We start from the raw sequence: 26,786 nt of genomic DNA, 5'->3' as shown, positions 1-26,786 counted from the left end.
TAAATGGCCACATATTTTTTTTGGGGGGGGACCCCTTTCAAAATAGTGACAAGATTTCTGAAAAGGTTAATAAGTACTACAGATTTTCAAAAAGAAGTTTTCCCCAATATTAGATTAAACTCTGAGTAGAAGGGCACAGCAACCACTCTATAAGAGACATGATAAATTTCATGGCATTTCAACAAATTGTTTTCATGTACCAAGTAATTTTTTGTTATTATGTTTCTCTTTGTACATTTTTTTTTGCGGAGATTTGTCCATATGCCTATGGATTTCTTTTACGTCTTTTATAACACTGTTTTTTAAAAGTGTTTTGTATTTAATGTAGAATGAATTAAATTTTGTGTATTTGATGTGGGATCTAGAATGTTTCTCCTTCCTGTTGTATGCCAGTTAGAAATACTGATCAATACCTATGAGGAATATAAATTGTATATGGCAGTGGTGAAATAAATTTGCTGTGTTTCACCACATGTAGCCATTTTACGCCATATTTATAATTTATGCAAAGCAAATTGTATTCCATAATGTTCTTCCTTTCTCTTTTGTTTTCTCTTTGTTTCCAAATCTGTACCCTTGTAGCTTGAAGAGGAGAGCAGCATCAGCTGGAATATTTCGTTCCATGTTGCAAGAGACAGGGCGAGTTGGCTGGAATGAAACCTTCTTTTCCATACAGTTGGCTTGAAATGCTGCATTTAAGAGGTATTGTTCCCCCCACCCACCTTTTCTGGAACTAAAAGTGAAAAGCTGCAAGCAAGCATTAGTCTTGCTGCCAAACCACCTGTTGATTCACAGCAGAAAATCCTTTTGGCAACTCATTTTTTACCATATCCAGTTGGAGATAGATGAATAGCTGACATTTGTATACCTTCAGAACCTCTTAGCACCCTAAACCTCAGGTCCACAGCAAAATGTAATAGCTGTTCACCTGAAGAGAGATGGGTTCAAACTGAGATTAAATCAGGAACAAAAAGGGTTTGGCAGAATGAGACTATTCTGCCATTGACATTTGTCAGCTTCACGCAATCACCTTATGAGATCTGGCGTGTCATTCAGAGTATGTTTTAAAAGGACTAATTTCTGGGATGCTGCAAGACAGACTGAACTATGGCAGAGCTCTAACGAGAGCAATTACTAGAAATACTGAGGATGCATTGGTTTAAGAGCTATGACTCCCGAGGTGTACAGAGTAACACAAGCAAACAAAAAAACAAAAACAAAAAAACAGGTCCCTGCCTTCAAAGTGCATTTTAGCAGTGAGGGAGATAACATGGATGTGGGAGCAGGAGACAAAAGAGGCAAGGATAACATAGAAAGTATAATGAGCTAATGCACCTGCACATAGTTAATGTTAGATTCAGTAAGGAGTAAGAGTGAGATGGTTGACAATATACAGAAGTAAGAGTATGTTCTCCAACCAGAAACTAGTTTATATAACAGCTTTGCTGGGCCAACATAGTTTAGGTTAGAAGTGGAGCTTGAGAAATACTGGGCAGGGGTGGTGAGGGCATGGCAAGGGTTGGGCAGTGGCTTGAAATAAAGGTGATAAGTCTGCTTTGCTCTATTAAACATATAAGCTAACCAACTGTATTTCATGGATTTTTTTTAATACATTCAATTTGTAATTCATATAAGGCTGTGTTGCTTTCAGTTTTGAAATTTCAATATTACTGTGTCCTTGAGAGCAACCAGTATAATTTCCTTCAAGTTGATAAGGCCAGGAAAATTCTTTGTACGAGGATGTTAGCCTCATGGGAATTGAATAAGTATTTTGACTGATCTTGTTGATGCTGTTCTGTCTAGAACCTGTATTTGTTGCAGCTCTGAGAAGTTTTTGATTTGTTTTTCCCCTGTCTCTGCCCTAATTAATTTTATGAGACTTCCCAATGGACATAATTTATATGACAAATGAATTATAGTAGCAGTCACTGATGTGGTATGAAACTCCTTGTTTATGGTAAATTTAATGTGCTCCTGCATTCTTTTCCTCTATAAACTCTGATCTACCAGTGATTATCTATACTCTCTTTGTACAGTTCCCACTTCCTTGCAATGTGTGATTTTTGTATCAGTTTTATCGTTACAGGGTAAAATACTGAAAACATAAAGCAATTATTCATCACCTCTGTAGCTTTTAGGTGGTTTCCCATACCTGAACCAGTTTTAAATAATGTTGTGAATTACACAGAAGCCTGCTGCCAGATCAAATCCTGTATCCAGTCTCCAGCTTAATACAGTACTAATGGGCAATAGTCTTCTGTGTTAGCAAAACATTGATGACTAGTGTCAAAATACACAGAGCACAAACATCTGTGGATGTTCTGTTTTGAATGATGGCCTTAGAGGCAAGGCTTCAGGGGCACCCTAGACATCCGTGTGCAGGACTCATTCTGGAATCTCTTTAAAGGCAGAATTCCAGTGTTAATCGAACAGCAGTCATCCATAGTCTGAACCGTAAATAGAAACTGCAGCTGTATCCCATTAGGTAGCTCTACCTTCTGTGAGAGAAGCCTCTTCATTTCCTGAAGAAACTTTCCTCTCCCACTCTGAATTCCCTGCCTCATCCCCTGGAGAAGGGGAGTCAGACACCAGGGTCATTATGCTGAAGGGGAAATGCTAGAATGGGTGAGTATACTGAGAAGGGACCCTGAGGCATGCCAGAAAACGTTTGTGGAGGGAGCAGGGGGTCTTGCATGGGGTTGTGTATAGGTTCAAGTTAGAAGGAAAAAAGCTTTAGGCTGATAATACAAGGTGTTCTGCAGTGGATCCCAGACTCTCTTAAGAGGTTTTTTAGCAGAGGCTGGATGGTCACCCAGTAGGGATACTGTAGTACAGTCGTACCTTGGTTCGCGAACACCTTGTGAGTCGAACGTTTTGGCTCCTGAATGCTGCAAACCCGGAAGTGAATGCTCCGGTTTGCAAACATTCTTTGGAACCCAAACATCCAGTGTGGCTTCCAATTGGCTGCAGGAGCTTCCTGCAGCCAATCAGAAGCTGCGCCTTGGTTTCTGAACATTTTGGAAGTCGAATGGGCTTCGGAACGGATTCCTTTCAACTTCCGAGGTACCACTGTAATAAGTTTCCTGAGTCAACAAGGGGTTGGACATGATGAATTCTGTGATTCTATGTGTTCTGTCTTCATGTTGAGGCCCAAAGGTAGACAAAATTTGGCCTGAGGACAGGAGACATGTCTCACAGTATGTAGTCTCAAGCCCTATTTTTTCACTCAATGATATTTAGCTTGCCCCCTCACAGCTTAATGGACCTATAAATTATTGGCTTTGAGCACATGAGTCCTTACACATCTGTGAGGCAAAGTCATTCCACTTTTCAGCCTAGTAGAAAATTCATTAATGGCTTGAGCAGGGGGACCTCTCTTAAGGCCTATTGTTATTTTGAGAACCTGGAGTTTTTTGAGCTTACTGGATGGATGTTCACACTTTTTTGTTCACACTTTTAAGACCCTACTGCTGCACCCCATCTTCTCATGCCAGGTGCACTCCAAATAAGAATGGCCACGACGTCTCACACCATGGATGTTAGGATATTTCCGTTCCACCTTAAAGGGAGCAGGCTTTGTGAATAACAGAGTCTGCGCATGTCCTAGTCACAGGATGTTTATGTTCTTGCTGAGATTCCTTTCGTTTTCTCAGTTGGCCGAAGATGCTGACACAGAACGGTCACGTTTTCTTTTGTTCTGTTAAACGCTAATAAAGTCTGTAAATTATGCTCTTCTGCGGTGCAAGCTTTTGGCTGTGTTTCTGCTGATAAACAGTGTACACCCAGCCCTGGAATGTGGCTAGGAATTTCCAGAGGCTTCGTGTCGCTAACTGCTGGATCTGCCTGTCTACGGGAGGCCGATGGATCGTCCAGAACTCCGGCTTGGGGGCTCATGATGGACACTATCTCCCTGGCAGTTTCCCAACAACAAGGTTTCGGGCCCAGATTCACGGCACCTACAGGAGAGTAAAGCTGCAACAGACTGCGTTTGAGAGGTATGAAGGTGGGAAAAGCGAAAGAAATGAGGGAGGCGTTTGGCTTTTCTGTTTTACCTCTTTGATCTCCGGCAGATTAATTGGCCTGGGAGCCGAGCCAGAAAGGCTTCGTGATTAATGAGCTGCCAAGATAAGGGGTCTTTGAAGGCATAGGGCTCACGGCTCAAGTAAAAGGCTGAGATGGATCTCTTACAGACCTCAGAAACTGCTCCGTGTCCACTAAAGCTGAATGGCCACAACTATCAGACCTGGGCAAGGTACTGTGAGGGCCAGATGAGAAGGCTTGGAGTGTGGAATACTGTTTCTGAGAACCCCCCAGCCCCTGTGACAGATGAGTGGAAAGCACAGGATTCAAAAGCCATGGGGATAATTTTGCTCTCAGTAGCTCCTGAAGAGTTAATCACCTTGGCTGGCAAGGCAACTGCCCGTGAGATGTGGGATGGGCTTAAAGCCTGTCATCTCCGACGAGAGGCTGGGTCTGTGTTGCTTTATTTCAGGAAGCTGCACAGGAAGCGTTTGGAGCCAGGGGAAGATCTTAGAGCCCACGTTTTGCAGTTGCAGCATCTCAGACAGGAGTTGGCTCAGAGAGGTTTCAATATGCCTGAGTCACTGTTTGCTATTCTCATCCTGGACTCCCTGGATGAAAGCTATCATGCCGTGGCAAGTCAGCTGGCGACCCTCCCTGCGCAAGACCTCACTGCTACAAAGGTCTTGGCAACTTTGCAAAATGAATATGATAGAAGGAATGCAGCTGAGTCGGCTTGTGCACTTCAGGGGGAGCAAAGTGGGACAGCATTCCAGCCTCCAGGGGGGGCCAAAGCGTTGGCAGCTGTGAAGTGCTGGAACTGTGGGAACCAAGGTCATACTCAGAGGTTTTGTCCAAAGACTGGAAATAAACAGAGGAAAAAGCCTGCAGGTGGCCCGAAGCAGAAGGGGGGTGGAAAGCCTGCGGCGCCAGGGAAAAACAAAGCGATGTTTGCTGGCACAGCTTCACCAAAGGCTAAAGGCACGTCTGCTGGCCAGGAGCAGCAGGGGGGCAAGCTGCAAAAGCCCAAACCGCTGGAGAACAAGGGTTTGCTTGCTGTAAGGACTGCTCCAACAGCCAAAGGCAGATTTATTGTGGATTCAGGTGCGAATCGCCATGTTTCCAAGGACAGGCATCTCTTTATCTCCTTCAAGCCCCAGGAAGGTGAGATCCACCTGGCTGATGGAAGGACGTTGCAGATTGCAGGAGAAGGGACTGTGAAACTTGCAAGTCTGCACACAACCATCAGCGGTGTACTTTTTGTTCCAGGAGCGGCGAGCAACTTGTTGAGCGTACCACAGCTTACTGGGCGTGGTTTTCAGATTTCCTTCAAGAGGAGCGTCTGTGTCATCAGTAAAGGCAAAGAGGACTATTTGCATGCAAAGTTTATGGATGGTTTGTTCCATATAACTTATGATGACACTGCTGTTGTATCTAATAATGATTCTTGTTGTGTTGCACAAACTAACAAAGTTCTTCATGCAGGTTGCATTCACGATGCGCATCGCCGGTTTTGTCACCTCTCTTGGAAGGCACTGGCCAAGATGCCAGAGGTGGTTGAAGGTTTGAACATCAAACCTTGTAAATTTCACATGAAATGTGTATCTTGTGCAGAGAACAAGGTGAAGGTTGCTCCAAAGGGCAAGGAGTCTAGCAGGCAGGCTTCCAAACCCTACCAGCTAGTGCATGCGGACCTGGTTGGTCCACTAGCGCCCTCTTTAGGAGGAGCAAGGTACTTCATGATTCTGATTGATTCTTTTTCCAGGTACATTCATGTATATTTGCTCGAACAGAAATCGCAAGCGTTTCCGAAGTTTAAGGAATTCTGTGCTTGGTTGGAAAATGTGCACGGTAAACGTATTTCTTGTTTTTTTACTGATCGGGGCGGGGAGTTTACTTCTCAGCAGTTTGAAGCTTTCCTGACTGAGAAGGGAATCCAGCATGACATGTCAACGCCCAGATCGCCATGGATGAATGGGCTTGCGGAGAGAGCAAATCAAACATTGCTGCAAGGAATCAAAACCTTGTTGCATGATGCCAATCTCCCTGATAAGTTTTGGGGGGAAGCTCTGGGGAATTTGGTTTATACCGTTAATCGCAGATTGTCATCACCCATTGGTTGTACCCCCTATGAGAAGATGTTTGGTAAGAAACCCAACACCAAACACATGAGGATTTTTGGTTCGGACATGTGGGTACGCACACAACAAACCAACAAGCTTGGGAAGCGTGGGGCACATGGTTTGTTCATGGGGTACGAGAAAGGTGCATACAGGGTGTGGATGACTGACTCTAAGTCCATAAAGTTCACAAGGAGTGTTGAGTACAATCCTAGGTGGGGGGAAAATGTGGGAATTTTCCAGAGTTACCCAGAGGAGGAAGAAGGTGATGTCAAGCAAACAGCTAAAGCTGAGGAAGCTGATGATGAGGATGATGATGATGATGATGATGATGATGATCAGAGTTCGGATTCCAGTTCAGTGGGCGGCGCTGCTGCTGCTGGTGTCAGTGACAGTGACGACACGGCAGACTACCAGAGCGCAAAAGCCTCAGTCAGACCATCTGATGCGTCTGACAATGAACTGGAAGAACCACTGTTCACCATTGGTCACTATTCTCCTAAGAAAGAGGAGATGAGTCCAGAAGACTTGCGTCTAGTACGCAGATCTGAAAGGGCGACCAAGGGCAGACCTCCAAAGAGGTATGCTGATGAGTTTGCTAAGACAGCAACTGCTGTTCTTAGTAGCTCAGAGAAGGTATGGGAACCTTCAAGCTTCAAAGAGGTTCAGGAGTTAACCTCTAAAGATGCTGAGCCTTGGCTTAATGCCATGAAGGCTGAAGTTGATTCCTTGAACAGGAACCAAACTTGGGAATTGGTACCGGTAGTCCCAGGAATGAGACTGGTTGGCAGCAAATGGGTCTTCAAGGCCAAGACAGACCAGAATGGCAAGGTAGTCAGACACAAAGCCAGATTGGTTGCCAGAGGTTTTTCACAGGTACCAGGACAGGATTACCACGAGACCTACTCCCCCACAGTCAAATATGAGAGCATTCGGCTGATGCTCAAGGTCGCTGCGGAGGAGAAACTGCATGTTTCCCACCACGACATTAATACAGCTTTTTTGTATGGGATTTTGAATGAACAGCTGTTCATGCTTCCACCTGATGGGATGGAGATACAGAAGGGTATGGTCTGTAAACTGCGGAAATCCTTATATGGTCTCAAGCAGAGTGCCAGGTGTTGGAACACAAAACTCACTGAGACATTGCTTTCTCTAGGTTTTCACCAGGGCAAAGCTGATCCATGTGTGTTTGTCAAGGAGGAGGGGCAAAACAAACTGTATTGTTTATGTTTTGTTGATGATCTTCTGATGTTTTGGAAGAATCAGGCTTTTTACCAAAGCACCCTAGCTCAACTGAAGGAGCACTTTGACATGAAGGATCTTGGTGAGGTATCCAACTATCTTTCTCTGCAGGTGGAGAGAGACCAAGCAGGTAATTTTCTGGTACACCAAACACAGAAAATTGCTGATGTGTTAACCAGGTTGAATTTGGTTGATGCAAACCCAGCAGACACACCGATGGTGACAGGTTACCAGGTAGACAGTACTGCTGAAGCGTTTTCTGACACAACGCTATACAGATGCATTCTAGGCAAGCTGAATTTCATTGCCAGATGTTCAAGACCTGACATTGCTGTAAGCTGTAATCTGCTTAGCAGACATGCCAACAATCCTACGGTTCAGGATTGGAAAGCTCTGAAGCGCATAGCCCGCTATTTGAAAGGGACTATGCACTACAGGCTGAGGTTCACCAGTCAGAAGACTGGAGGTCTTGAAATCTTTGCTGATGCAAGTTTTGGAAGTGACACCACGGATGGTACAAGCACTTCTGGTGTGTGCTACATGTACAACCACTGCCTGTTTGACTGGTTGTGCAAGAAGCAAACAACAGTGAGCCTAAGTTCCTGTGAAGCAGAACTCAATGCTCTGTCATTTTCACTCATGGATTGTGAATGGTTGATGCAACTGTTTAAGGACATCAGGGTGTCTGTGAAATGTCCTATACAAGTGTATCAAGACAATAGATCGTGTTTGGCTTTGCTGAACTCCGAGAGTTGCAAGCAGAGAACCAAGTACTTGCAGATTAAGCTACATCGTGCAAGAGAGTGTATTCAGAAAGGACTGATTCAGGTGTCCTACATGGCAGGAAATGAAATTCCTGCTGATCTGTTGTCTAAGGTTGTTAACAAAGAACAACATAAGGTTTATGTACAAAGGTTGCAATTGAGTGAACCACAGGTACAACAGGTTACACGGAAAGGGGGAGGATGTTAGGATATTTCCGTTCCACCTTAAAGGGAGCAGGCTTTGTGAATAACAGAGTCTGCGCATGTCCTAGTCACAGGATGTTTATGTTCTTGCTGAGATTCCTTTCGTTTTCTCAGTTGGCCGAAGATGCTGACACAGAACGGTCACGTTTTCTTTTGTTCTGTTAAACGCTAATAAAGTCTGTAAATTATGCTCTTCTGCGGTGCAAGCTTTTGGCTGTGTTTCTGCTGATAAACAGTGTACACCCAGCCCTGGAATGTGGCTAGGAATTTCCAGAGGCTTCGTGTCGCTAACTGCTGGATCTGCCTGTCTACGGGAGGCCGATGGATCGTCCAGAACTCCGGCTTGGGGGCTCATGATGGACACTATCTCCCTGGCAGTTTCCCAACAGGTTTGGCTATTGGGTCTAAGCCTGAGACTTGCAGATTCCCTTCTGTCCCTCTCTGTTTTCATCGCTCATGTGCTCCTGTATCCTATTCAGTTTGGAGTAAAATACGGTTGGTGTCATGAGTTCATTTGGGATTGGGTTTAGATTGGTAGCCTCTGACACAGGAGGAGGAAGAAGAAATGGCGGGAGGACTGAATAGTAGGAATCTTGGTTGCAGGAGGGGTGATCTCCCCTTTCAGCTCTGACTTCAACCACTTATGAAGGGGGGGAACCAGTGCCAGTTTCTGCTCTCCCAACTTTCCTGCAGAGTGGAAAGCCTCACAGAGAGCTTTGAGCAGCTGTGGGGGTGGGGAGGCAGAACTGGAGGTGGCAGCAGATGAACAGGAATCTGAACAGAAGGGTACAGTCTTGTAACCTAGGACCAGGCCCTGCCTTCACAGATGGGATCAGATCGACCCACCCTAAAGGAGAATGGGCTTGCAATCCTGACATCACACAGGGCAAGCAAGTTTTGCAAGTGACTGCCCCACACCTCACCCTTATGAGCCTCTAGTTGTGTGTTTGTGGGAGGGAGAAACTTCTCCTCCCAACCAGAATTGGAAACTCATTTCAAACCCTGAAACGGTGTTTTGCTGTTTCAAGTGCAAGAGCAAACTCTATTTTGTCCAAACAAGGAAAGTGGGTAGCAAATCACATTGTGTAATAAATTATTGATGCATAACATGGGAGGACGGAGAACACATGCATGAAGATGACAAAACCATAGTTTATGTTCCATGTGATCCAGTCCTGTATCTCTGTTTTCCATGGCTACTATTCTCTACTCTCTGATGCTTTGGAAAACTGACTCTCGGAAGCTGAATTATTTGTGTAGAATACATAAATATAAGGAAATTTGGTTACTGTGCACAATTTATTTGTAAGCGTAGCATTTTGACTTACTTGGTTGCAAAACAGGATTCTTATCTTTATAGAATCTAGAGTGCTGCTTCTGGTGTTGTAAACAAGAGTACAGTGGGATATAAGAGACAAAGAAGAAGAATTGGCTTAAGGGGCAAAGATAAGGAGTAAAATATAAAGCTCTCTCTTTTTGGCTCTGAGAATGAACACATGATTAGATTAAGTCATTTTGCTGGAGCTGTCTGAAATATTTTAGCACCCATTCACAGCCTATGAAAATGGCTGAGAGCTTCACATTTCAGAAACACTAATAGCAAAATTAATCTGCCATTATACAAGTTTTGCCTTTATTTTTCAGTCTGAGGTTTGTTTCACATGGTTTTGTGGTGGAGTTCTTGTGGTTGTTGCTGCTTTGCTGTATGCTCCAAACATTAGTAATGACTGAAACTTTCATTGCTTGCAGTAAATACCAGATTACTCAGTCACACTGCAGCTTTTGAGGGTGTGCAGCAGCAAATTCTGCAACATGAACATACTCCTCAGTAGAGGGCAAGCCTTTTCCAATTCCGTACTTTGCAGCTGAACTCATCTGTGCTAGACATTAACTCCAGTATATCCCTGAGTCCTGGACTGCAGTTCCTTGGCATTTCAGCTGTAAAAGGGGATATTACCTCTCTACCTCTCCATGTACATTTTGAGGCTTAATTAATGAATGTTTGCCAAGAGCCTCAAGCTCCTTGAATGAATGTCCCTATATAAGGGCATAGAATTATTATTGCTGTTGTTATTAACTGTATGCCTAAGACAATGGTGTTTGCACATGTAAGTAATTACAATGCACTTCAAGGCATTCTGTTTTGCAATGCTTTTCTCTCCATTTCCTGCAAATCAAATTACTGTGGGATAGATTTGATTTCCACATCATTTTGAAAATACTTTCTTTTTCTTTTTTTTAATTTCCTTTGTATTAATTTTTTCAAAGTTCAAAATACAAGCATCCATGACTAAATGCTTGAAACTAAACAACCCTTCCCCCCCCAGCATAACAAAATTAAGAACATCATAAGATGATATGTCGTTAAACAGTGTAAATCATACATAACAAACATGGCTGTAGCAATATACTTCATCCATATCTGAACCACTAATAAGAACTGTTTATTCAAATAAAAAAATAGCTGCTTCGTTGTTGTTTTTATTCTAAGAGAGGTGATGGAGGAGGAGAATCAGAAATTCATTTCTAACTGAAACGAAACAGTATAATGGCCCGGTTCTGATGCATGGCACAAGAGCAAATCAGCATACAGCAGCTGCAGTATCCCATAACATCATGAACAAAGGTTCAATAAACAGAAGAGTGGGCACAACATCTGTGTAGCAGGGCAATGAGAATGAAGTTGGAGGGAGTTGGACTCTATTTCCCATTTACTGGTAGCAGTTCTGCACCTTTTACAACTTCTGCAGGGGCTCTGCTTACCCTACTATTAAGATGTTATAGAAGAGGCCTATTTTACTCGTATCTTGGAGGACTTCCGGGTTGACGCGATCTGGGAATGGCGGATTCCCTCCGAGCTGCGGAGGGAATCGGCTCCACCGAGGACGGGTCTTTGCCGCGCCGGCGACGCGGGGACCCTTAAAAACCGCAGGCGCGGATGCCTGCGGACTGAAGACTCGGCGGGTGCCTTAAGCGCCCCCCCTGATTCGCAAAGAGCCTTTTTAAAGGCTGCGGAGGGGATACGGGGGTGGCGTGGCACTGAGAGTCGATCGCTACCTCGGTGGAGCGAAGCCGCGAGCCATGACCAGTGAGCGCTGACTTTCTTCCTTCAAAATTCGGCTGAAAAGAACTACCCGTGAGTAAGACGGATTGGGACCTTAAAAAATTTGATCCTGAATTAGAGACGACCGGGGGTGTGCTAAAAGGAAGTCCGCACCCCCCCCCCTTGCAGAAGATCTAAGCAACGACATAAGAGCTAAGCTGGAGAGTCTACCCTTGGTGGGGTGAGTTAAAAAGAACATTAACTTTCAAGATTTAGCTAAAGGAAATTTTGTGCTGGAGTGGAGTTTCGGAAGCCTTTTTCTTTGTGTTCTAAACAACCCCCCCTCCCGGGCTCGGGAACGTCCTGCCTTTGTGCCTGTGTAAGAGCCGCGGAGTTTGACAGCTGTCAAAGCTGTCAAACGGGCAATTTAAAGTGAAAAGTTGCCATCTAAGATCCCTTTGGACTAAGACGAGCTACAATTGAGTTAAAATTCTTGGAAACAAAGTAAAAATAAGAAGTTAAAGGGTTGTCGAGTAAAAAGATCAATAAGTAACCAGATTCCCCCTAGGGGGATTCCTGTGAAACTACAATGGATACAATGGCTGTGGATGGAAAGTTACTAGTGGAAATCGAAAGGATGTTTCAATTGGTGGGAATCTTACAAGAGCAGAGTTTGGCCATGAATAAACAACTTATGACTATGACCTTGGGAACAGGCAACTCTGCTGTTTGTGTTGAGGACCTCAATGAGAAAGAATCCACAGCTGAAGGGGAAACAACATCTGCAGAGGTGGAAGAGACTAAACAAGAAAAAGAGAAAGTAACTTTGGGAAATAACATCCAAAAGTTGACATCTGTGGAATACAAACAAGGAGATTTTGGGAACACATTCACCACAAGTCTGCGAAAGATGCAGAAGAAGAAGGAGGAGGCCCTGGGACAATATGGAATACAGAAACTTAAAATAAAGAGACACGACTGGGGCCTACGTTTGGACTTTGGTTCTGAGGAGACAGACTTTGTGGAAACTTTCCAGCAATTGATTACAAATCTCCTTGTGGGAAGAGAGTACATTTGGATGCTGAAAGAACTTTTTCCAGACTCGACGACTGATACAAAGGACTACCAACAAGACCGGCGGAGAGGGACTGAAAGAGACTTGAAAGCCTTGGACGTGAGGAACCCAGGCTGAGAATCTCGACTTTGGGCCTTCATTGGGAAGGGACAGAAAAACCGGGGTTGGGAGGGAGGGAAGAGGAGAATTTTAGAAACTCTCAAGACTTTTGGGTTTGGTTAATATGACCTCTAATTAAGACAAAATGAAAAATCGATGGAAGAGAACTTATGTCCAACTTAGGATTATCAATTTTAATTACAAAAAAAGGTAATAAGAGGAACAAAATGGTTAAGAGGAGGAATACCAACTTGCTGATATAACTTTGGGAATTGGGATGCACGAGGGGGGGTGGGGGGAGGTCAGGGAACAAGGTTATGAAAAGAGGATCTGCTGAATTTACATATGTTTTTGTTATGTGTTATTTTTTGTGTGTGTTTTGTCTCATAAAAGCGGAAAACCCAATAAAAATTTTTATTAAAAAAAAAAAATATTTTACTCGTATCTTGTCCCCTTCTGCCCACCACCTACCAACATCTGAGAAATACAGTTGTACCTGGGTTCTCAAACTTAATCCGTTCCGGAAGTCCGTTCCAAAATCAAAGCGTTCCAAAACCAAGGCGCGCTTTCCCATAGAAAGTAATGCAAAACGGATTAATCCGTTCCAGACTTTTAAAAACAACCCCTAAAGCAGCAATTTCACATGAATTTAACTATCTAACAAGACCATTTATCCATAAAGTGAAAGCAATAATCAATGTACTGTACTGTAAAATAAATAAGACAGTATTGTAGATGGTAAAAATTAAAATTACATTTTTTCTCTTACCTTCACTGATGATAGTCATTGTTTGGATGGGGGCTTTTATCCATTTCCACAGTCACAATCAATCAATCAATCAATCATTCAGTAGCTGAACTGGGTTCCACACAGTCACAAAAACAATTTAACCGAAAAAGCCTCAAAAACAAAAGCGCAAAATAAACAGCAAAAACAAAAGCGCCAAACTTAATCCATTCCGGAAGTCCATTTGACTTTCGAAATGTTCCAAAACCAAGGCGCAGCTTCTGATTGGAGCAGGCGCCCCAGAAACAATAGCCGACAGCCGCATCGGACATTCAACTTCCGGGTTTTTGGCGTTTAGGAACCAAGGCGTTTGAGAACCAAGGTACCACTGTACTGAATCCTGTGCAAAGACTATGTTGGCTCAGGCCACTTCTATCCATGCCGCAGCTAAATATGATGGCCACAAGATAAACAAATGACCCTCCCCACTTGTTGAGGTAATCTAATGTTTCAGATCCTATCACCCTCATCATTGTGGTTGGCAGTGATTTGGATAGTCCCAACCCCTTCCCATGGTGCTCCCTTGAAGGACTGTCCATCCACCATATGCAGGCCTTGGGCCAGACAGTCAAGACCAGGCTTCCTCAACCTCGGCCCTCCAGATGTTTTGAGACTACAATTCTCAGCATTCCTGACCACTGGTCCTGCTAGCTAGGGATCATGGCAGTTGTAGGCCAAAAACATCTGGAGGGCCGAGGTTGAGGAAGCCTCGTCAAGACTATACTATTTTATCAGGCGATTGTTGATATGTGTGTGTTTTACAGGGGAGGGGGGGTTGGCAGTTGTTCCTTCTTTTTTATTGTTCTATTTTTTAACTTTTGATTTGTTAACCATCCTGGGCGACTTTGAACAGAAAGACAGCTTATAAATATTTTTTTTAAAATAGATTCTAAAGTATTTGCTTTTAAAAATTCCAAATCTTGCACTTAGATTTTTGATTTAATAATATTTCTATTACTGCTGATACTGTAGCATTCACTGATGAAGTCAGATTAGTGACAAGCAAACTCTTCTTGGCTTCAGTTACAGATAGGTAGCCATGTTGGTCTGCCATAGTCAAAATAAAAAAATTCCTTCCAGTAGCACCTTAAAGACCAACTAAGTTAGTTCTTGGTATGAGCTTTCGTGTGCATGCACACTTCTTCAGATCGTATCTGAAGAAGTGTGCATGCACACGAAAGCTCATACCAATAACTAACTTAGTTGGTCTTTAAGGTACTACTGGAAGGAATTTTTTTATTCTTCTTGGCTTGACAGAGCTATGGATCGGTATTTATGAGCCATGTGGGAGATCAGTTGAGAAAATGTTTTAAGGGTTCTGACTGGATCATAATATTTTTTTGTGTGTGTGTATGCATTTTCTTTCTCAGAACCATACAGTTTTACTTCAGAATTTGTTATTGAGGTTGTAGGGATGTGTGAGAAATTTGGCTTGGCTCGCATTTTAATACAGCTCTACCCAATTCACGCTTCTTTAAACAATACAGTGGTACCTTGGGTTACATATGCTTCAGGTTACATACGCTTCAGGTTACAGACTCCGCTAACCCAGAAATAGTGCTTCAGGTTAAGAACTTTTCTTCAGGATAAGAACAAAAATTGGGCTCTGGCGGCGCAACGGCAGTAGGAGGCCCCATTAGCTAAAGTGGTGCTTCAGGTTAAGAACAGTTTCAGGTTAAGTACAGACTCCAGAAAGAATTAAGTACTTAACCCGAGGTACCACTGTACATGAATGGAAACACAGATATCCATTGAAATTTGCGATTTTCCACATTTTGCATTGTAGTTCTCCAACCAGAAATGTGTATGTAAAGTGAAAATAACATACAAAACAGATTCTGTTATGGAAAATTGCTCATTAAATTGTTTATATTAGGTGAGATGGCATACAAATTTGTTTATATTAGGAGAAATGAATACTCAAATGCAGATGAATTCTCATTAGGACTTTTCAAAAAATCACAAACTGTTGTGGAAGCATGAAAAACTGAAAACTCAAGAGCCAAGTCATTTTTCTGTAAATTATATGTGCAGTTCTAGTCAACTAAAGGAAATACCATTTTTTGTGGAGAGTAAGCAGTTAAAATAATCCGTTTCTGAGTCTGTGCCTATAAAGGCTGTGGCTTTGAGAGCCTAGTCTGATTAATGTGGGCCTGTGCAAGTGCAAAATTCGTGCATAAAGTTGCAATAATGTGGCCATTTGCATTTTGAGTAAAGTAAGAATTTTAGGGCATGGAATTTTCTTCATAATATGTCTAAGCATTGCAAACTGGGACCAGGGGGTGGGGGAATACATTATTCCATCCCTATTATTTCCTACATTTGGAAGCATCAGTGTTTGACATTAAATCTGCCACCTTGACATGAGTCGACCGTAATGTTTTAATATTGAGTGTGCATGTATCATAGGAGTACATTTGGTCCCAAGATCTGAAGTCATCAAAAATATTTATATTTATTCCATCAACTACCATCATGAAATACAGACTACAGTAGTACCTTGGGTTACAGACGCTTCAGGTTACAGATGCTTCAAGTTACAGACTCCGCTAACCCAGAATTATTACCTTGTGTTAAGAACTTTGCTTCAGGATGAGAACAGAAATCGCATGGTAGGGGCGCGGCGGCAGCAAGAGACCCCATTAGCTAAAGTGGTACCTCAGGTTAAGAACGGTTTCAAGTTAAGAACGGACCTCCAGAATGAATTGAGCTCTTAACCCGAGGTACCACTGTATTTTAAAAGGGAAGCACCTCATGCCTAATAGTTGTGGTTAAATGGACAGACTCCTAAATGAAGCTTGTTAACTACCGTATTTTTCGCCCTATAGGACGCACTTTTTCCCCTCCAAAAATGAAGGGGAAATGTGTGTGCGTCCTATGGGATGAATACAGGCTTTCACTGAAGCCTGGACAGCGAGAGGGGTCAGTGCGCACCGACCCCTCTTGCTCTCCAGGCTTTAGGAAGCTCTGCGCTGGGCTCCCGAAGGTTCCGCGGAGCTGCCTGCGCTCCCGGGCTCGGCGCAGCTCCGCGCAACTCTCCGGAGCCCGGCGCCAAGCCGCCCTGGGCTCCCGAATGTTGTGCAGAGCTGCCTGCGCTCCCGGGCGCGCAGCCAGAGCAATGCCGAAGCTGAGCGCAGCGTCGTCATCACTCTGGCTCCCATTCTGAGGGCTGGGGTCGGGGGAAGCTCGGGCTTCCCCCGCCCCAGCCCTGTGCCTGTACGGGGGGGGGGATAAAATTATTTTCCTTTATTCCCCCCCCCCCAAGAAAATCTAGGTGCGTCCTATGGGCCGGAGCGTCCAATAGGGCAAAAAATACGGTACTTCTGAGTATTTTTACCTCTTTCCTATAAGCTGAAGTGTGGCTTGGGAAACGCTACTAATAATTTAGTTCCAGTATTTATTAAAGCTCTTTTTATTCTGGGCTAATGAAATTTACAGAGTATCTTACAGAAGAGGAAAGCCCACCACCGCCCCCATCTGTGTAGTAAGACTGGGGTTTTTTTTTTTGTGAAACATCTCCACACAAAAATGCTAAATTGGGAACTTGGAAGGGCATTCTGTGTCACAGAGGTACTCCAGACAGTGCTTGGTCTCTGAAGTACTCCCAATGCAGACTCGCCCTGAAGCTTAAAGCTTAAAACCACGACAGAGTAAAGACATGGGGAAGAGAAGAGCTTCACCTGGAAGCCTCCCTGGGGTTTTCAAGATACCGTACATATGGATAGATTGCTTCCTAAGGTACCCTGGCCTCAAGCTGTGAAAATAGACTGGGAACCAGTGAAGACTGGCAAAAGGCGTGCATGATATGCTCATGTTGCCCACTCCCCAAGTTAATGGTCTCACAGCCACTTCATGGTTGAAAGCAGTATGCTTCTGAATACCAGCTGATCAAAACTACAGGAGGGTAGGGTGCTCTTGCACTCGGGTCCTACTTGTAGGATCTCATAGGCGTGGCTACTGTGAGAGCAGGAAGCTGTATTAGAAGGGCCATTGTCCCTATACCAGAAGGCTGTACTGAAGTTTCAAGACGACAAGGCAGCCATTATAGCGTAGTGTCAGATCTAAGTGGCAATGTTTCTGTTCCTTGCCTCCTGGTCTAATCCTTTTGTTTCCAAATGAAGGTTGGAAGGAAAAGGGGTGCAGAAGACGGCTCCTCTATGTAAAATTTATCAGTAAGAAGGATCATGCATTTGGAGGTTCACTGCACACATAAGCAGGGTGGGGGGGGGAACAGTTGTACATTTCTCTCTTTGTTTCTTTTATTTTAGCAGCACAGATTATTTATTAACTGAATGATTGTTTCAGTCTGTCTGCAGTCTCAAGATTTTGCTACATTTCATGCATAGCTTCATCACATTTCCTGATTCAGCTTCAGGCTATCACATTTGGGGTGGTTTTCATACTACTTTTTTTGTATAGAGTCCAAGAAAAATAATGATAAATTAATGTAAAAAATGCCTGTTTCACTGGATTGTTTTTTTGCCCTAAAGAATATGTTGGAAAGTTAGCACCCACATCCATTTTATTAATTTTAGGAGGGGAGAGAGAGAGAGAATCAGCCATTGTTTCAAATCCAGAAGATGCTGTTTTTAATGCTATACTGAATCCTGGGGACAAGCCTTAATGATGGCATGAAAGCTGAACCTGTGATGTTCTGGCCTAAAGCCAAGTCTTTTGATTGGAGCTGAAGTGACACCTTCAGTTCCTCTTCTCAGATCAACACAGTAATTTACTTGTCTTTCGTGGTCCCATGTGTTTTATATTGTTTCCAGCTTTTTCATACTATAGTTGTTTAAATGGTCCTGGGTTTTAACCCTGCAAGATCTCTCTTGCTTAAAGCTACAATCCTATACATACCTAGCTGGAAATAAGTCCCATTAAGCATAGTAGGACTTACTTCTGAGAAACATGCAAAGGATTACACTACATGTTACTTAAGTTTATTCAGACTGTATACAATGTCTCCATGGTTGCCATGTATGGTTTTAATGAACATCTACATTTATACTTCTGAATTAGCATCAACTAGATGAGTTCCTAGGGATTATATAAACGAGTATTATGTTTATGGTGTCAAAAATTACCCAAAGTCAAATGACTACTTATGGCTGATGTGCTAATAATTCCTTGCTGTTTTGTCACATGGGTACCATAAGTCATGTCCTTTTGACATCCCCAGTTGTGTTTTGGGGATCCATGAATAGTTGTGCGAACTTATAGCCACTGTGAAAGGATTTGATTAAATCTGAAAAGGCTGAAGGCTGAGATGCCAATTGCTTTTTGAGAGTTCAGTCTTGCAAGATTTCTCCAGCCTGTTGAATGCTATGCTATAATTCCTCCAAGTGGTATTGTATATTTAGGGCTGCTCTGAGTATTCTCCAGAAGTTTTCCTTCCTATGCTTCTGTGGCTCTTCCAAAGTAGGGAGGTGCACTGTCTGTAGATATAGGTGCTTAATATACATTTCCTTATATTATTGTTGAATTGATTTATTATGGTCACAGGCCAGAAATAATACATCTCCTTTTAGAGAACATGCAGAGCTGTTGTTCTCATGGTTTCTCAGGGTCTACAGATCTCCAGGTCTTTTGCTTTGGACCCCAGATCTTCTGCCCCTTCTCCCCACTTTAAAACACATTTTCCCCCTTACAGAGCAGCTCAGTGCACTGCAAAGCATACAGTTAGTGAGAGCTCAGTTATCCACCATCTCATTTTGCCCAGAGGCAATATGGGATTACCCTAAGCCTGCTGATAGCCCCTTCATGTATATGGCTCACATCATTTGGCTATATAAATGAAGCAAAGGTGTCATTTTCTTTATTGAAACAAAGGCATTTTTCCAAATGCAGAGTTAACTTAGAGACAGGCAGTGAAGTATCTTTCACTGACAGTACTAACACTATGATCATTATTCATTGGGAAAATGCACTCATGCATAATACCCCAAATTGCTATCACATAGAAAAAAGTATCTCACATTGTACACCATACCCTGCCTATGATATACTGAAGAATGCATTTTTTTTCACTTCTCCATGCATACTGATATTGAAGCTGATACTGAAGTAAAACATATTTTACATGTAGTTGTAAATAAATATTCACATATACTTGTACATTGATAAACAATGTAGTTTTCATAGAGGGAGAGAATACAAGTGCTGAATGAAGTTTTGAGTAAGCAACTCAGTAGGGAAAATATACTCAATTGTTTGTGCAGAAATTCCCAGATTGTGAAAATGCACACATAAATGATGTATCACACATCAGAGAAAAACACTGAGTACACCCAGTACAGTCATCACACCTTGAAAATTGACATAAAATTTTAAGCCAATATGAATATAGCACTCCTAAAAGCCTAATCGAGTCGATCGCACCACAGCCAGGTACATCTGTTCTCAGCACTAACCGTTATCATTAACATAAAACACTTAAAATCACTAAGCTTCAAGTCTGGGGACAGATTTTTCCAAGAAGAATCTGCTAAATAGATTTTAGCAGTGCAGCAAGTGGGGACCTTGGCTACATTAGACTTATATGTTTTTGCATCTCAAAGGCCTGTGAACTGTTTTCAGAGGAACAGTCTGAATGAAGAATAACGCTCACACTGTATAGCAATTTCTTTATCACTGTTTAAATATGGAGGTAAAAGCCTTGAAGCTGTATGAACAGAACTTAAACGTATCAAACTGGAAAGAAATGGTTTTGGAAGGATATATTTTTTAAAAATGCATTTCATTAAAAGTCACCAAGGTGTAAAACTGAACACCAAATACAGGACTTAGTAAGAGTGCACTTTAGGGTATTTGGGTTGTTGGTGGCTGGAAGTCATACCCGTTAGTTTCCCGGCCCAAAAGGAGCGTTTGAGAAATCACTAGCCTCTTTCTGTTGACGTCAGGTGTTGTGTGCTGGATATATGGCACTAGAGCTGCACATCTCTAGTGCCACTGAATTCAATAGGGCATATTCCCTGGAAGATGCATGTGGGTTAGTAGTTTTACTCTTTGAAAAAGAGGTCAAACGGAGGATTTGTTCTATTACCTCCTTGGTTCATTTATGTTTGTTTGCATTTCTAGTGTGATTTTACCTTTCTTGTGGGGATGGAGGAGAGTGAGACATCTGGACTACATAATTCTGATGGGAATGCACTAACAAAAATATTTTTATCTTCTATATGTATAACTTTTAATAAAAGGAGAAGGCTATTTTGCATAATAAGAGTCATTGATTCATAACTGATTGAGAGTGAATATTGCAAGCTTTGTCTGGAGTCATGAAGGTAAAATAAAAATGACAAAGAGTGCTGGAGCACTTAGCTATTTTGTTTGCTTTTTGGCATGAGCTTTTGTATATACAACAGCTGATTTCAGATTCAAGATGGATGATTAACCTACCATTGATGATCTCTAAAAAAACCGTTCAGAAGCTATGGGGAACTGAGGCTGCTCCAGCTTCTTTCATATCTGCCTTTTATAGGCAGCACTGTAGGCCCACTTTCTAACAAGTGGGTCTCATTCAGGGGACCATACCTCTGAGTGAAAGTTTTTAGGCTCCAGGGCAAAGTTAGAAGGGGTAAAATCCAAGCAATGAGAACAGGCAACACACTCCAAAAGTTTAGAAGCAAAAGGCAGCAGAGAGAAGAGACAATAATCAGAAAGAAAAGAGGGGTAAAGAGGTTTTTTTATGAATAGGAGAAACTGTAGCATGTGTATGCACTAGTGGAAATGAGCCAGACAAAAGAGACATGTTAAAAGTGGAGAGAGAATGACAGGAGCAATGGTAGTTAGGTGAGAAGCTGGAGCCAAATCAAGGGGACAAGTAGAAGGATTGGGAGAGGACAACAAATGGGACACCACCTAGATGGGCTGAAGAAGAAGTCAAAGAATGAGTGGTAGCATGTAAAGCCAGTAGAGGAGTAACAGCTGCTGCAAAACCAGAACAAATAATATGAATCTTATACGAAAAAACGTGGCAAAATCCTGAATTAAGAAGGAAGAAACAGTGGAGCAGACTTCAAGAGTGAGTTAAAAGTAGGAAAAAACAAAACAACAACAATGAGGATTCCCAGAAGTTAAAGAAGAATAGTACTGCTTCTTGACAAAAGAAAGAGAGGATAAAAAAAGAAGAAAGAACAAATTTATAATTAACATAATTCAATCCATTTCTTAGTCTGCTTCCAAAGACATTCAGCCAGCCTAGCACAGGATTGGAGATATCAAATGCAAAGAGTAAACCACAGCTCAGGGCAAGAGCAGAACTCAGTTGAGGTGGGACATGAGCTACACCAAAAGGGTAGCAAAATTAATCTGAGATTTCATATCAAAAGAAGTGATAGATGAGAGAAAATGAAAGCCAGAAGAATCAAACAGATTATCCAGATGAATATTGCGGTGCCCGAGTACCAAAGTATTATCTGGAGGAAGAAAAACAACAACAGTGAGCCAGGAACCAAAACCCGATATAAAGGATAAAAGAGGGCCAGGTGGCCAATAAACAACTGCAACCCACAAATGCAGTAGGGAGTAAGATGAAGAGTGTGGTGGGAAGAGGCTGAAACTGATGAAGTAGACAAAAGAAGCCCCACCACCAACACCCAGCCCTCCAGTTGACCAGTATGAGAAAATGATAAACTTCCTGCCTGCTCCATTTATCCTCTTACACTTTCCAAGATGTTGGAGTCAAATGGTCCAACTTAATGAATAATATGTTTCTCTTATATTGTAATGTTTTGGTGTCACATGAAGCTTGCCATCTTTTTAACTTGCCTTACTACTGTGCCAGGCATAAATTTAGCAGGTGAAGTAGTTCCTAGCATGAAGATAAAAGTGATGAGGAAAAAATGTGGCAGCTTAATTTCTTCTTCGTCTTCCTCTCTCTTCTTCTTCTACACACTAGGATGCTGTTATAAAGGCCGAGGATCAGGAACGATATTTAAAAAACTGGCAACCCTAATTAACTTCACTGATGCAGTGAGCCATCAGTATAATGCTAATATAAAAGCCTTGCATCAGAGAGAGAGAGAGAGAGAGAGAGAGAGAGAGAGAGAGAGAGATCATCTATTAGGACTTTGTGGCAGGACAAAGCCAATCTCATATCTGATACGATTGCATCAGGCTACTACATCCCTAATCCAGGATTTCTGACGTACGGATAAAAGGAATAAACTTTTTGCAAGAAAAAAAGCTAATAAAGTTGCCAGGAACAGATATTTTGTAATCTGTGCTAAATATCTGCTGGAAAAACATGAGCAGCAACGAAGCTGAGAAGACACTAAAAGAAATTCAGGGCAAAGTGCCAGACGCCCAGACGGAAGCAGAATGTGGACCAAAAAGATTGCGACAATCGGGTAATTATGGTTTATGAATTTCAGCTTTAATCTGTAGTTCAGTGAATCCTGATTAAATATCTGTTAAACACAATTAAAGTTTGTTTTTGTATTTCACCGTCTTGATCAGAATAATTAGAGACTGCGTGTTTCATGTCAAAAGTAGCAAGAGGAATTTAGTGAATGAACATCGTTTTTAAAAGCCATTTGTAGCACCAGCTGTTGGCATTATTTTATATTTTAGTGTTATCAGCATAAAGATGGGCCTTCTTGGCACTGAATGTTTTCCAGCAGGACAAGAATGTTTCCGCCTATAATGGAATGGCAGGGGAAAGTAGGGGGAAAGAGCTGGTCATAAGACAACACTTGAAAAATGTCAGATAAGCTGCTAGTTCTCAATAGTTGCAACACATGCAAATAGTTGGAAAGGGGGGGAAATGAGGCAAATAGATTACCTGGAAAGTTCTTTTCTGTCAAAGTTGAACTGGGAAATGGAAAGGAACAATGTAGAGGATGTACCTCAAGTGATACATACCGTAATTGTAGGGCAGCTTTCACCAACCCGGTGCCCTCCAGATGTTTTAGACTACAGCTCTCAGCAGCTGAATTGACTGGGGCAGATGGGAGTTATAGTCCAAATAATAATAATAATAATAATAATAATAATAATAATAATAATAAATAACAATTTTTTATTTATATTTCCCCGGCCACTCTGGGTGGCTTCCAACAAAATATTAAAATACAATAGTCCTTCAGATATTAAAAATTTCCCTAAACAGGGCTGCCTTCAGATGTATCCTAAATGTCTGGTAGTTGTTTTTTCCTTTGACATCTGGTGGGAGGGTATTCCACAAGGTGAGTGCCACTACCAAGAAGGCCCTCTGCCTGGTTCCCTGTAACTTCACTTCTCGCAGTGAGGGAACCGCCAGAAGGCCCTCGGCGCTGGACCTCAGTGTCCGGGCAGAATGATGGGGGTGGAGACGCTCCTTCAGGCATACTGGGCCGAAGCCGTTTAGGGCTTTAAAGGTCAGCCCAACACTTTGAAATGTGCTCAAAAACGTACTGGGAGCCAATGTAGGTCTTTCAAGACCAGTGTTAAGTGGTCTCGGCGGCCGCTCCCAGTCACCAGTCTAGCTGCTAAATTCTGGATTAGTTGTAGTTTCCAGGTCACCTTGAAAGGTAGCCCCACATAGAGCACATTGCAGTAGTCCAAGCGGAAGATAACTAGAGCATGCACCACTCTGTCGAGACAGTCCACGAGCAAGTAAGGTCTCAGCCTGTGTACCAGATGGAGCTGGTAAACAGCTGCCCTGGACACAGAATTGACCTGTGCCTCCATGGACAGCCAAGAGTCCAAAATGACTCCCAGGCTTCGCACCTGGTCCTTCAGGGGCACAGTTACCCCATTCAGGACCAGGGAGTCCTCCATACGTGCCCACCTCCTGTCCCCCCAAAACAGTACTTCTGTCTTGTCAGGATTTAACCTCAATCTGTTAGCCGCCATCCATCCTCCTACCGCCTCCAGACACTCACACAGGACCTTCACCGCCTTCACTGGTTCTGATTTGGAAGAGAGTAGAACTGGGTATCATCTGCATACTGATGAACACCCAGTCCAAACCGCCTGATGATCTCTCCCAGCGGCTTCATGTAGATGTTGAAAAACATGGAGGAGAGGACGGAACCCTGAGGCACCCCACAAGTGAGAGCCCTGGGGTTTGAACACTCATCCCCCAACACCACTTTCTGAACACAACCCAGGAGGAAGGAGCGGAACCACTGTATAACAGTGCTCCCAGCTCCCAGCCCCTCAAGATGGTCCAGAAGGATGTTAAGGTCGGTGGTATCAAAAGCTGCTGAGAGATCCAGCAGAACTAGGAAACATCTCTCACCTTTGTCTCTAGCCCACCAGAGATCATCGACGAGCGCAACCAAGACCAAAATATCTTGAGGGTACCAAGCTGATGACGGCTGTTGTAGGGAGCCATCTGTTTGCTACATCTGGAGGGCACCAGGTTGAGGACCGCTGCTTTTGGGAGCCATTTGTTTACCTTATGATCCTGGTTAAGCAACTTTTTTGCAGTCTTCACAATCACAGCAATGCTTCTACTATCTCCTAACGAAGGCCTGAGATTCTGATGTACATATATTAAATATATCAAGTTTCTCTGTGGCCAGTTCAAAGGCTATGAAGCCTACCCAGCAATTGATACAGTAACAGACTGGCCTCTTTCTTTCTCACCTGGACTTGGATCATCATTGCAAGAGATGACATGATGGTGCCTTGAATTCTGTTTTTAGGAGTCATTTTTAGGAGTCATTTGCTACAGAAGATAAACCTGATTGCATTTATGTTTGACTCAAACCACTACACTAGGTTCAGATTGTCATATGCACTAATGCTAGGCAGGCTTCATTTAATTAATTGTATTTCTTGTTATGCTGTCTTTCCTCCAAGAAGCTACGGGTGATCTTACACTTTACCCTCATAACAGTCTTTCAGTGTAGGTTAAGCTGAGAGTTAATGATTTGCCCAGTCTCCCACTGAGATTTATGGTGAAGTCCCAATTTCTAAAGCAAAAGGAGTGAAAGGGTAAGTGGTTCTGAACCATCTCCCTGCAGCCTCTCCTCTCAACTCTAGTCCCTAACCCAGGCTCTGAACTGCCTGCAGGGTGGGGGATAAACTCTGGTGTGAGGGGAACTGCAGGAAGTGCCCCTCAGCTTCAGTGCCCCTCTCTCACCTTTCACTTTTGTTATTAGAGCAAGCCCTATCACCTAGTTTATATATTGCATTCAAAAATCTGGGTCAGTCACCATACATCTAGTATCTGTCTGAGTGGGGATTTGAATCTGAGTCTCCCTAGACTAAACCTAACTCTGCATATGTTACACTACACCAGTGACCTACCCAATATTAAATGACCGAACCATTGTAGCTTGCAGTTTCCAATGGAAAGAGCATTGGCTTTTTAACTGTGTTTGGGGAGACTCAAGGGGTCTTCAGTGAGAAGATCATTAATTAAATACAGTACAAGTTTCCAAGCAAGACAATTTACCCAAGAATATCATTCTTTTTTGTGATGCACAGTGGTGGATGCTTTCTGGCCTATTCATGGGGAGCCATGATGAGGTACCACAGGACTCACCAGAGTTAACCAAGTGTACTCTTTAGAACACCGTTTTGAATCCTTTGCAACATGCAGTAGTTTGGAAACTTGTGAAGTAGATGAGGCTGCATGAATACTGTCCACACTCATTAAGGAGAAGCAAGCTCCATTAAACACAATAGGCCTTAATTCTGAGTACACATCCATATATGTTTTTTTATTTAAAAGCAATATACTTTCAGTAACATAAGTATTTTAACCCTTCTGTGTTCCCTTATAAAGGGACGCAAAAAGAAAATCCAGTCTGCAAGTGACTGCAGATTTCCAAATTGGCCTTTTGGGAGAGCCACAGTGATTCTAATTCCAAAATGGAATCAAGGTTAATGGAGAAAGTGTTGAATGCAACTTTAAAATCAAAGCTATGTTTAAAGATATCATCAAAGGCTTATAAAACATGGCTGCCTTTTTATAAACTCCAAGCCCTGCAGATATGGTGCCCCTAACAGAGCAGGGAGAGAAAAGATCAAAGCAGAAACTATCATTTAAGTCTGTTTAGGCGAGAAATTATATCTAGAATCAGTCTGTGAAGACATATGTTGATGTTGAGACTTTCACAGCACTAACATTATTTACTAAAATGTGTAGGCTCTGATATGGTACAAACAATTCTATCTCACTAGGGGAAAAGGAAGAGGGCATTCACTTCGGAAAATGAAAATGAAGGGCAGCGTTGACTGGCTACTAGCAGAATGAGATTAACACATCCACATAGAAGTATTGTTCTTGTTACTGAAATAACAGTCACTGGTTTCTGTGAATGTGTGCTCTAAAACAGGATTTTTAGAATTCTTTGCTCTAATATCACCAACTGACACAGTGGATATTCTTTACTTGAGTTTGCTAGAATGTTCCTTCAAAATACACCAAGATCTTGTCCTGTCTTCTCACAGTGGTGTTTGGTTTTTTTAATGGAAAGCAAAAGTTAGAATTCAT

At 42.6% G+C, this 26,786-nt stretch overlaps 1 protein-coding gene across 28 annotated transcripts in view; it reads left to right on the top strand.

The window, feature by feature from the left end:
* Nucleotides 1–26,786, top strand: part of ZBTB20 (zinc finger and BTB domain containing 20) — a 493,834-nt gene that overhangs the window by 301,628 nt on the left and 165,420 nt on the right. For all 28 annotated transcript variants that reach the window (XR_014525528.1, XR_014525529.1, XR_014525530.1 and 25 more), the window contains one exon: nt 583–702. The gene's annotated coding sequence lies outside the window, so the exon portion shown is untranslated. The remainder of the gene's footprint in view (nt 1–582; nt 703–26,786) is intronic.

The sequence above is a fragment of the Podarcis liolepis genome (genome assembly GCF_965112155.1).
Source record: "Podarcis liolepis genome assembly, chromosome: 4".
NCBI lineage: Eukaryota > Metazoa > Chordata > Lepidosauria > Squamata > Lacertidae > Podarcis > Podarcis liolepis.
This window is presented reverse-complemented; position numbering and strand designations above follow the sequence as displayed.